Consider the following 12,771-nt stretch of genomic DNA (forward strand, 5'->3'; position numbering starts at 1 on the left):
TCACTACTTTCTTTCTTTCTTTTTTTTTGCTGCCCTTCCACCATGGTGTTCTGCCTCACTGTGGGCCGAGAGCAATGGACCCAGCCTGTCCATGGTCTGAGATCTCTGAAACCATGAAAAATGTATAATAAATTTATTGATGCTATTTTTAGTTATACATATCACTTATTAATTTGCTATCAAATTTCCCAAAGTAGCTTCTTTTTTTTTTCAGTGTCTGACAAAGCCCAATCTCAAAAAACCAAAATCTGAATGTTTTCTCTGATATGCAGATGCTAATGCACAATGGTGGGGGAGCTAGAATAGAGTTACTTTAGATTAGGTAGATGGGAGGGGAGGGGGTATGGGGGTAAGAAGGGTAGGAGAATGAATCAGACATTATTACCCTATGTATATATATATAACTATATGACTGGTGTGATTCTAAGTCATACACAACCAGAAGAATGAGAAATTAAACTCCATTATATATGACGTATCAAAGTACATTCTACTGTCATGTATAACTAATTAGTACTACACTACTTTTGATTGAGGAATAGTATTTTATTATATATCAAAGGTTTTCATCATTTTGAAAGATAATGATAAATTATTCTTAATATATTTCATTCTTACCAGCAATATGTGTTTATTTTCCCATAGCCTAAATGTAGAATGAATTTTTAATTTTTTTTTACCAATATGATGTTGGTAAAAAGTGTTATCATACTTTAGTTTTGTTTGCTGTTTGTTTTTGTCATTCTGGGGATCCAACCTAGGGTCTTGCACATGTTAGGCAAGCACTCTACCTCTGAGTTGCAGCTCCAGCCCCTAGTTTAGTTTTAATTTCATTTTTCATGTTATGAATGAGGATGAACATCTTTTACTATATTTATGAGTCTTTGGCATTTCTTCTCTGGAATCTGTTCATATTCTTTGCCCATTTTTTTCTATTTACTTAATATTTGCTGGAATTTTTTATATGTTCAATAGCATAGCCTTCTCTAATAGGAGTTTTGGATATTTTATCTTGATTTTACTTGGTTTTTAAAATGTTAAAATCATTTTCTACATACTGAAAAACTATGGGGGTTCATTTCTTATACTAAAATTTTTCATCTAGCTAGAATTTGTCCTAGTTATAGTGTGAGGTACTAATCTCTGTAAATCTGTGCACCTAAAACAGAATAACTCAGGCCAGGTAATTTATGTTTTGGGTTTTCTGCTGGGAATTGAACCCAGGACTTCACATATACTAAACACCCTCACACTTGCTAAGCATGTGCTCTACCACTGAGATACGCCTCCCGTCTAGACCGTAATTTATAAAGAACACAGACTTATTCCTCATAGTCCCAGGGGTTAGGAAGTCTAAGACTCAGGCACAGGCAGGTTCAGTCATCTGATAAGGGTTGCTCTCTGTTTTCAAGATGGCACCTTAGTGGTGGACCTTGCATGAAGCCTCTTTTCTGCTGGCTTTAATCCCATTCACGAGGGAGGATCCCTGATGACCTACTTATCTCTTAATGGCTTAATGTTACTATCATATTGCTAACACCTGAATTTTGGAGGTGCACATTTATTTTATTTTTTTTTTTAAATAATTTTTATTTATTTTTATTGTTTAATTTTCGGCGGACACAACATCTTTGTTGGTATGTGGTGCTGAGGATCGAACCCGGGATGCACGCATGCCAGGCGAGCGCGCTACCGCTTGAGCCACACCCCCAGTCCTGGAGGTGCACATTTAAACCACAGCATGATCCAACTTCATTTTTCCCGAATGGCTACCTCGTTGTCCCAACATCACTTATAATATAGTCCGTGTTCCTCCTACTGATTGGAAACATCACATTATCTCACACTAAATCCCCATATTTCCAGTCTATTTGTGGAGTGTTCATGCTTACCCATTAACTATCTATCCACACATGTGCCAGTACCACCTTATTTTAACTCTTTAGACTCAATTTTCTTTAGTCTGATCCTTCTTTAATATTTATTTTTTAGTTATAGGTGGACATAATATCTTTATTTTATTTTCATGTGGTGCTGAGGATTGAACCCAGTGCCTCTCGTGTGCTAGGCAAGTGCTTTACTTCTGAGCCATAACCTCAGGCACCCAGCTAGATCCTTTTTCAAGTGTTTCCTGCTATTGGTCACTGGAAAGGACTTAATCTGTTCTCAGTGATTGAAACCAAAGTGGACAGTTTCAAATCCATTTTAAATGCAGACAGTGTTCTCCGTCAAAATGCCAAGAATTAAAAACAACAACAACAATCAGCCAGGCACCACATGACTGTAATGCCAGCAACTCAGGAGGCTGAGGCAGGAGGATCACAAGTTTGAGACCAGCCTCAGCAATTTAGCAAGGCCTTAAGCAACTTAGCAAGACCGTATCTCAAAGTATAAATAAATAGATAAGTAAATAAAGTAAGTAAGTAAGGGCTAGGAGTGTAACTCAATGGGAAAGCACACCTGGATTCAATCCCCAGTACCATAAAAACAGAAAAAGACACCCCCAGGACTCAGGTCTTTTAGGGCTGGGATTGAGGGCGGGTGGGAAAGCAGGAGGTCTAGATTCTATGAAGAATGGGGGGACTAGTCTGCAGGAGCCCTGGAGACTCCTCTATCAAAAGACAGTTAGCTGAGCCGGGCACAGTGGTGCTTGTCCGTAATCCAAGCTACTCAGGAGGCTGAGGCAGGAGGATTACAAATTCAAGGTGACCCTGGACACCTTATGGAGACCCTACTTCAAAATAAAACTTTTAAAAGGGCTGGGCATGTGGTAGAGTGATAGAGTGCTTGTTAGCATGCCCAAATCCCCGGGCTCAATCCCCACTACTGCAAAAACAAGCTATATTAGTCAGATTTACATCACTGTGACCAAAATACCTGACAAGAGCCTTTTAGAGACGGAAATGTTTACCTTGGCTCATGGTTTCAGAGGTTTCAGTCCCTGGTCAGCTGGTGCCAAGGCAGTAGCACCATGGTGCAAGGGCATGGCAGAGAAAAACTCTTCAGTTCATGGCAGCTGGCTAGAAGAGAGGGAAGGAGAGGTAAAGGGAGGGAAAAGGGGAGAGGAAGAGAGAGAGGGAAAAAAGAGGAGAGGGAAAAGATAAGCCCTTCCAGGACACGCCCCCAGTAGGGTCCTTCCTCCACTAGGTCCTGCCTCCTAGTAGTCCATTCAGCTATCAGTGGATTAATCCACCGATAATGTCCGAGCCTTCATGATCCAATCATTGCCTAAAAGCCCCACCTCTGAACCGTGCTGCACTGAGGACCATGCTTTCAACAGACAAGCTTTTGGAGAGGACATTCCAGATCTGAACACAACACAAGCAAACAAAACCAGAATGGATGCTGTTCCCTTTTCATGTTAAAAATATCCTTGAATTCCCTTGCACCAGAGGCTGCACATTGGACCACCTGGAGAGCTTTAAAACTGCTGGAAGCCCACCCCCAGAGAGTCTAGAGTCTGAGGTCTGGCCTAGGCACAGGGGCTTTTTTCAATCCCAGGGATCATTCCCGGGGAATTCTAATGTGTAGCCAAGTTGGAGAATTATTGTCATACAAATTCTCCAGGATCACCTGAGACAAATAGAATGTAGATGTGGTGGTTTTATACAGCTACCTGGAGAGCTGCTCCACAGCCTCCTTCTGCTTTTCAGGATTATTCAAAATCCTGATTCCTCACCCTTTGGGCTTAACTGGCTAGATGGGATCAAGGGACCCCTCTACTCTCTGAGTCAGCCCATCCAGCCTCCATCCCATTTCCTCCTCTTGTCTGCCTCCCCTGCAGCCCTTTCTCTTTTTTTCTTTTTCTTTTATTTTTTATTGATTTTTTAAAAAATAAAGGCAGCAGAACGCATTACACATATACAGCACAATTTTTCATATCGGTTTGTATATAAAGTATGTTCACACCAATTCCTGTCTTCATACATGTACTTTGGATAATGATGTCTATCACATTCCACCATCCTTGCTAACCCCCTGCCCCCTCCCTTCCCCTCCCACCCCTCTGCCCTATCTAGAGTTCTTCTATTCCTCCCATGCTCCCCCTCCCTACCCTACTATGAGTCAGCCTCCTTATATCAGAGAAAACATTTGGTATTTGTTTTGGGGGGATTGGCTAACTTCACTTAGCATTATCTTCTCCAACGCCATCCATTTACCACCTGCAGCCCTTTCTAATCCCTTCCCCAGGCTGTCTGACATCAGCCTCATGTAACTGAAAACAGGGCCAGATCAAAGTAACCCGAATTCCAGAGGTATACCTCAGTTTATGGCCTGAGTCTAGGGTTTCTAGCACAGACCTAATAGAAAATTCCTATGTCCCAATAATATATTTATATTTCTTGTGCTAGGGAAATGAAAGAGGGATTTTTTTTTTCAGTATTGGGGATTGAACCCAGAATCTCCTGTATACTAAGCAAGTGCTCGACAAGTCAGGGTGCTTTTAACATCCTGGGTAAAGCCAAGCACTGACTCCAGGTTCCTACCTAACTTCACATGGCCCTTGTGTTTCACAATAATCAGGTAAAATGTTTTCTTTCATTACCATGAGTTTGTTGACCAGCAAGAGGGCCTTGGGGCAGCTACCCCTTTAACCTGTCCAGTGTGTATCGTGTCAGGAGCTGCGCTTGGACAAGCTAATCACTGACAATAATAGACTGAGGAAATGATGATCTCTGTTCTTGAGATTTCAGAACTGGAAACGAGTAGTGACTAGGAGATTCAGATCCAATGTGTGTCACTTGGTCACAAACCTCTACCGAGAGAAAGCAACTACCCTGCAATTACCCATCTCTACATAAACCACTCCTCAGTCAGCTTCCCGGTACAGATGACTTTTTAGGATGAGGATACTCTGATTAGCTGGCTGACTACAATAAAGTTCATTCTCTATGACCACTTCACCTTGGAACCAATTGACTTCCATCATGTGATGAGCAGAGAGAGACTTTTGTGTGGCTACATGAGTAAAAGCTCTTTAAGAATCTGGGCCCTCCAGAGTGTGAGATCCTCAACAAGGAAAACTGAGCATCACAGTTCCTCAGACTGTTAGAGGCTCCCTAGCCCTGTGCTGGACACACTGGGCCCAAATGTGCCCATCTGATGAGCCCAGCAAAGAACCATGCTTGTTCCTCCCTGAATTGCCATTGTCCCAGAAAACAGCAGAGACACTGTCATCACGGATGCCTTCACCTCTGCATCTGAGAACATAATCATGCACCATCTTGTGTTGTTTCTCCCCAAAGCCTAAAAGCTCTGGTTAACTCAAAAGAAGGATTTGTTCTTCCTGTTGAAAAGAACCCAGAATATATTTACAGGCACACAAATAATGGGATGTCTTTTATGTTGGAAACAAAGCAAACCTCTGAGAACAAAAGATGGGTGCTGGGAGTGTAGTCAGTGGCAGAACACTTGCTTCGCATGCGCGAGGTCCTGGATTTCATCCCCAGCACTGAAAAATAATAACAATCCCATGGGAATGAGTTTGACTGTCTCTGATCTGAAAAGCAGAAGATGGCATCTTGTTCTCCCCTCACATGCCAATGGGAGCCAAGAACTAATAAGAGCAAAGTCCTTGATCAATGCTGACCATCTGGTGAGGGGTAAGTCAGGCAGGGCTTATCAGGGAGACATCAAGGGTGCCAGGGCTCTTTGTCCTATGTCTCTGCTTCTCCATCAGCATATATTTCCCCCTTGATACCACCTTCTTCTTCCTGCCCAGCTGCTGCTCATGACCTACATGCTTTCTAGCACAACTACGTGACACTTTATAGACATGCTTTCTTATTTGGTAGGGATCACAGTACAAATGATTGTGCCCGTGTGGATAGAAGTGGAATACCAGAGGGGTTTAAAATGAAGGTGTCTTACAAAGCAACAGCAAGGCATAGATCTGACTGTCAACACGTAATCCACTGCACACCTGAGCACCAGTATCACCCAACCAAATACAGGATCTTGGACCCCAGCCTAGCCCTCCTGGATCACAGCTGCATTTTGACACCATCCTCAGGCAATTCATGTGCCCATTAAAGATTGCTCTAGAATCTTCAGTGTTTGAAAAAGAGATATGCAAATAAATCATTTATTCTCAGAGAGGATCATAGTTCAAAATCACAAATCCAGTTAAGGGCTTCACACTATTTGACTTCACATCTTATTTTGAAGTATTACATCAGAAGGCTACTTAACCACCTGCTGTCTCAAGAAGCATCGCCACAGTTTTTTTAGAATAAGTCCACATAAGAAATGAATTTTTAAAAAGTCAAATGTTCCTTATTTTAATTTTAGCAAGATCTTCTTTTTCATTGCTAAGAAACACTTCAACAGTTTTAAAGCAAAACTGTTAGAGTCCAGATAGTTAAAGCTATACTCCTTAGTTCAAGCTTACAGACAAGTCTTTAGAAAGTAGCTCTCCATAAAATATCCTCCCTTCCCACTCTCTGCCCCAAATCTTGTACTGTTTCTTATGAAACTTTGGTCAAGAGTTGAAATAAATCCAGGCAGATTACATGCCATACAGTAGCAAGAACAATAGATCCCAACTAATTACGTTGGGTTTCAAAAATAGAAGGCAATTAAAATGTACTCAATGTGACATTAAGAAAAGCTTTCATGGGGTAATAATGAAACAGTCAGGAAGGTTAAGAAAATATTGATATCAAATTACAAATGACCACAATGTTAAAATAGAAAAAAGATTACTATACAAGAGCTTTTTTCCCCCCAAGCTTTATAAAAGCACTTTCATTTTGCTCAAAATGGGCAGTTAATAGATAGAGAGAAGCCAAACTGAACAGCCTCAAAATTAACATCAGCAGCAAGTCCTCTTGCTGGAGATTGGCTAGAGTACACGTGTACCAAAGTTCTTCCACTATTAAAAAGGGGCACATACCCACGCACTGTCCCACCTTGAACACATGTGAGGATGGCCTTAGGCCTGAGCCTAAGCAACTTCATTTTAAAAACTCAAGTTTGAAACTTTTAATCTCACCAGGCATGCCTAGAGGAGCCCTCCAGTATGGCCCTCAGGCACAAACAAGTCACTTCTCTCCACCCTGATAAACTTTTGGTGGTCCTGGCCTGATAAGAGTTAAAGGCAAAAAGATCAGGGTGGGGACCACCAGACCAGATGTTTTAACCCCAGGCTAAATGATGTCACTGAGAGATCCGCTGGCAGCTGATAAGGATTGAAAGGGGGGTTAAAACCCCCAAATTTGGTATAAATAATAGAGCAGATGAACAGACATTCAGCCACCTGACAATGATGCCCTCACGCTGAGAGCCTGATGAGGACCTGGACTGACATCCCAAACACTTTTCATCATTGCCTGATCCTCAGCATTTTCCTCACCGCTCTCAAACTCTTGACCCTGGTTGCAACTTCTCCCTACAACCTTGTCCTCAACTGGTCATCAACTCCACCCCAGGAGAAACTTGCCTTGGTTCCTGACCTGATCACTGTGGTCTAAGTGAATGTGCATCTGTTGGACTTAAAGCCTAAGGCTTGAGATCTGACCTTTGAACTTAGCATACAGAGGGAATGTCTGTCATTAGCCTGTCATGATTAAGTGTGTTTGCAGTGCTTAGAATGAATCTAGAATTGTTTTCTCTGAATTAATTATGTCTATTGCAGTGCCTAGCATGAAGGATTGCTGTTTTCTTAATTAAGAACCTATAGAGTGAAATTGTATTGAGTGATTTGAGTGAATAAAGTGAAGCACGTGGACATTCTTTGTTTCTCTCCCTGGACTGCATGAATCACACCTTTTGCCCCTCTTGAAAACACACTGGTAAGGAAGTCAGTTATGGATTTCAATAGCCTTTTCAAGGTAAGTATAGTGACTCCTCTTTGGGGCTTTGTTGAAGGGGGTGAGCCCTAGCCAAGGCCAAAGGTGAGACATGTTACCAGGCTGCGTACAAAAGCCTTTTTAAAAAAATTAAAAGTACGCAACCTATGAGTCAGAATGATGTTCCTGTTCTACTCATGAATTTTAGTCTTTGCATTTACAGGGTGGGTTGTGTTAACATCCAGTAGAGTTTCTTATGACATCTTATGAAGTCTCACTCCAACTTCATAGGGTGGATCTTCCCCAAGGAACCTCTTGATCCTGGTTACATATTGGTCATTGTACAATTTCAAAGTAGTGAACTATCACCATGATGTGCTGGGCATGAACACCTATCTGGTGTACAGTGCCATCCTCACAATGGAGACCAGCATAGAAAGATTTCGAGGTCCCAGTCCTTTGGTTCCATTGCTTTGGACTGAAGTGAGGCAGAACATCATGGCGAAAGCATGTGGTAGGGCAAAGCTGCTCAGCTCATGGCAGCTGGGAAGAAGAGGGGGGGGGGTGGCGCTAAATCACTTATTCATTTTGTTATTGAGTCAGACATTAAGGCCTGGTGATGGAAATGCAAATGTAACTAAGTTACAATCCCTGCCATGAACATATGGTTAAAAATGGACATATATTAATTGTCTATAGCAATAAAACAAATTCACCATACTACTACTTTCTCACTCTGTCTGTAGCACAGAGATGTCTTGTCTCTGTTTCGGGATGTCTACGGCCTCAGCTGGATGACTTGAGGCTGGATGCAGAGATCACTCATAAATCTGGTAGTTGATGCTGGCTGTTGGCTCCAGCCTGAGGACTCAGCTAGGGCTGTTTACTGAAATGCCGACATGCGGCCTGAGATTCCTCACAACATGGTGGCTGAGTTCCAAAGGAAGTATCTCAAGAGATAAGTGCAGAAGAAGCTGCATTACCTTTCATGATCCAGCCTTGGAAGATATTCAGTGTCATTTCTGCTGCTTTCTATTGGTTGAAGAAGTTACAGACGTGCAGCCAAGTTTGAGGAGAGAAAACACTGACCTGACCTTTTGATACAAGACTGTTGATGTCACCAAATAAGACGTGCACTGGCGATGGATATACAATGGTGTGGCTATCTATATTACTTACTACAGGAGGTGGGCTTGAAAAGTAATTACATCAGAATAATTATGGATAATAATGATGTCATAGAGATCCTACTGTTACTACTAACAAAAATAATAACAGCAGGCTATGGGGCTCCAATTTGTACTGTTGCACCTGTTGTTATTTTCTTCTTTTTTTTTCACCGCTTTATTGAGCCATCTTTTAAAAACCATACAATTTGCCCACTTAAAGTGTATGATTTGGTGGGTTTTTAATATATTCACAGAGTTGTGCAACCACTACCCACATCTAATTTTGGAACATTTTCAACACCCCCCAAAAGAAATCCAGTACACATTACCATTTCTTCAATATTACTCCCCAGTCTCTAGCAAGTACTGATCTACTTTCTGTCTCCATGGATTTGCCTATTCCAGAATTTTAGTAAAAACCACACAATAAGAAATCTTTTGTGACTAACTTCTGTCTCTAAGCAATAATGTTTTTAAGGTTCATCCATGTTGCTATGGATTATTTCTTAGTCCTCAGAACAATTTGAGTTGATGAGTGTTCTTCATTTCCAATAGAAGCATTCAGAAGAGAATTTCTAAAACCTCTTAGCTGCCACAATTTCCTTATTTATTTTACTTATTTTTTATGATGGAAGAAGAGTGATCTGCATATAATAAGGATATAATGAGTATTTGTGAAGAAATGAGGCTATAGTGGTGGTTCCCAAAGTGCAGCCCCTGGAAGTCTTAATTAATTAACTAATTAATTATTTGCTGTTGTATGGATCCCACCCAGGGCCTTGTACATGCTAGGCAAGTGCTCAACCACTGAGCTACACCCCTAGCCGACTTTATATATTGATTGCCTGGGCCCTCAACTCTGGGCCAGGGATGGGGTCCAAACAATGATATCACAGAAATTAACTCATTAGGAAATATATTCATGAGTATTGTTCGAACATTCCTGTTCTCTAGATACTTGGCTCCTCTCCTCAGAGGCAATCAATTTTATCAATTCTTTTGAATACAATTTTTTTACAGAGATATTTTCTACATATGAATACATATGCATTTAATATTCCTTTGCTTTACCAATTTTTCCACAAGAGGCCTGATAAACACATTTTAATGTGCACTGTTCATATTTAAATATAAATTCTTAAAGAATAATAAAACCAACACCTCTCTGCCCATCTCTCAGGTTAGGAAACAGACCTTAACTGCCATCAGAGAAATTCCCTGAGTTCTTCCTCTCCACCACCACCAGGGGGCCCTAGACTGGACTGTAGTAGTTAACCAATCTTTGGGCTTCTTGCTTTCCCAGTCATGTATATATACCTAGATTGGAAATCATTTGGTTGAGCCTATTTTTGAACTCTACATAAATGAAATCATTTTTCATATGTTTATTTCATAAGTTGTTTCTTCCTTCTAATATTGTTTTTGAGAAACAGCTGTACTGTGTTTGTTTTCACCGCTGTCTGGAATTCCATTTTATATGTGACACGGTTTATTAATTCTCCTGATGATGGACATTTGGACTGTTGTAAATTTTGCTTCTATGGATAATGCTATTTTGGACATTGTTGCACAAGCCTCCTGACACACACTGAGTGTTTGGAGCTATGCTGTCCTGTGCAGTGGGCACCAGCCTTATCTGCCCAACAATATCCTTAAACATGGTAATTCTGAGAGATGCTGCTAGGTCTAAAATGTCCAATAGACTTTGAAGACGGTATGAAAGAAAAGGAAGGTGAAAAATTTCAATAACAATGTTTTAATATTTATTGTATACTGAAATGATAAGATGTTGGCTCTAATGGGCTAAATAACATGGTCCTGTAGTTAGACCCACAAGTGTTGCATCTGTACTGAACATGTACAGACCTTTTTTAAATTCCCTAAATGATAACAGCATAACAACTTTTTTGGGGGTAGGGGGTTGCTGGGGATTGAACCCAGGGGGCTCTACAACAGAGATATATCCCCAACCCCTTTTAAAATTTATTTTTAGACAGTGTCTCACTAAGTTGCTGAAACTGACCTCAAACTTGCCACCCTCCTGCCTCAGCAGAGTCACGGGAATGACAGACACACCTTGAGCTGCATCCCAACTACTCACATAGGGTGACATGTGTCAGATATTACAAGGAATTTAAAGATGATTTCAAGTGGGGGGGGGCGGGGTTGTGGCTCAGCAGTAGAGCACTCGCCTAGCACATGCGAGGCCCTGGGTTCAATCCTCAGCACCACATAAAGATAAGTAAAATAAAGCTTGATTAACCTGAATTGAATCCTGTCCTAAGAGCATAATTTCTTGGCAAGAAAACAAAAAGGGGCTGTGATTCCATTCTTTTCTGCTGTAAGAGTTTAGAGGGAAAAAGAAAATGAGAAATCAACTTACGAAAATGACAATCATTTTTGATAGCACTCATTTAATTCTGCTTCCACATTCTGGGAAGAAATCAGGTCTCTAAGTTTGTATGTGTTGAAGAGAAACCCCTGGGCAGGCTGCTCCTGCCCTTCGAAGCCTGTTTTTCAAGATTTCTCTCAGCTTGTTTCCACCATCCTTACTTAGTGGGTTGGTTGTCCTGTGGAGAGGGGGACCTTCCGTCAGTCTCGCAGGGAAGCCTTGCCATCCTCCTCAGATGAAAGACTACCTCTGTCACGTGTTTCCCACTTGGCTCATGGACATGTGACTTATCTCTTGATAATTGATGTGCCTCAAACCACAGACATGCAGGACTCTGGAATCACGCAATTCAATTCATCTGGGAAGAACTCAGAGCTTATGCGGTCTCAGAGCATCTGCTGCCTCCTTATGTGGTGAAGCTGCCTGGGACATCTGATTTGAAATATCACAGAAGGGAAAACAGTTTTAAGTGTCTTAGAGCCTGATGAGCAACACTGGTTACAGAGTGTCAGGTAAACAGAACCCTAAGAGTTGCTTCTGTCACCCTCCTTTCTAGGATGAGCAGGGAGACAATACAAGGTTGAAAAGAGAAGAGCATTTGTAAAAGGCTGTTGTTACTCTGACTTCATCCTTGACCTCTGTGGCAGGTGGTTTGCAGTCCATGATGTTTCATTCATCCCTAAGTGCAGCTGAGCAGTCTTGCTCCAATGCCTGGGAGACACTTGCCCTGAGGCCTCCACCCACACACTAGCAGTCCTCTGATAATTTCTCACATCAACATGTACCTTGCTCCATCAAAATGTATCCCTCCTGTTGCCATGTTCTCTGTCCTGTCTACGCTTTTAGCTAACCTAAGGGAGAGGGTAAAACAATGAGAGAGAAAGAGAGAGAAACACAAGTTTAAACCCACTAATGTAGCTAGGCACGGTGGTGCATGCGTGTAATCCCAGAGGCTTAGGAGGCTGAGGCAGGAGGATCACAAGTTTGAGGCCAACCTCAGTAACTTAGTGAAGCCTTAAGTAACTTATCGAGACCCTATCTCAAATTTTTTAAAGGCAGGGGGGCTAAGTGGTTAAGTACCCCTGGGCTCAATCCCCCATATCAAAACCAAACAATAATATGCGCTAATATGACTTGCCGTTTTCTTGTCTATAAAGTAAAAATAAAACTGCCTAGAAGTAGTCTAATTAAATTTAAATACATTTAGGCCTGCAGTTGGGGAAATGCCCAGGCTACCTCAGGTTTGGTGATTTCTTGTAAAGAGTCCTAAAGGAAATGAGAAAGCACAGGAAGCCGCCTCCACAGATGCTGGGCAGTGGCAGGAAGAACTGGAATGTTCCTTGGAGACCTTCTGTCTTCCCTGGGACTCAGGAGGCCTCCTTCTCTGTATTGAAACCTTCCATTTCTAACAGCCGCTGGC

Source organism: Marmota marmota, unplaced genomic scaffold (genome assembly GCF_001458135.2).
Source record: "Marmota marmota marmota unplaced genomic scaffold, marMar, whole genome shotgun sequence".
Classification (NCBI taxonomy): domain Eukaryota; kingdom Metazoa; phylum Chordata; class Mammalia; order Rodentia; family Sciuridae; genus Marmota; species Marmota marmota.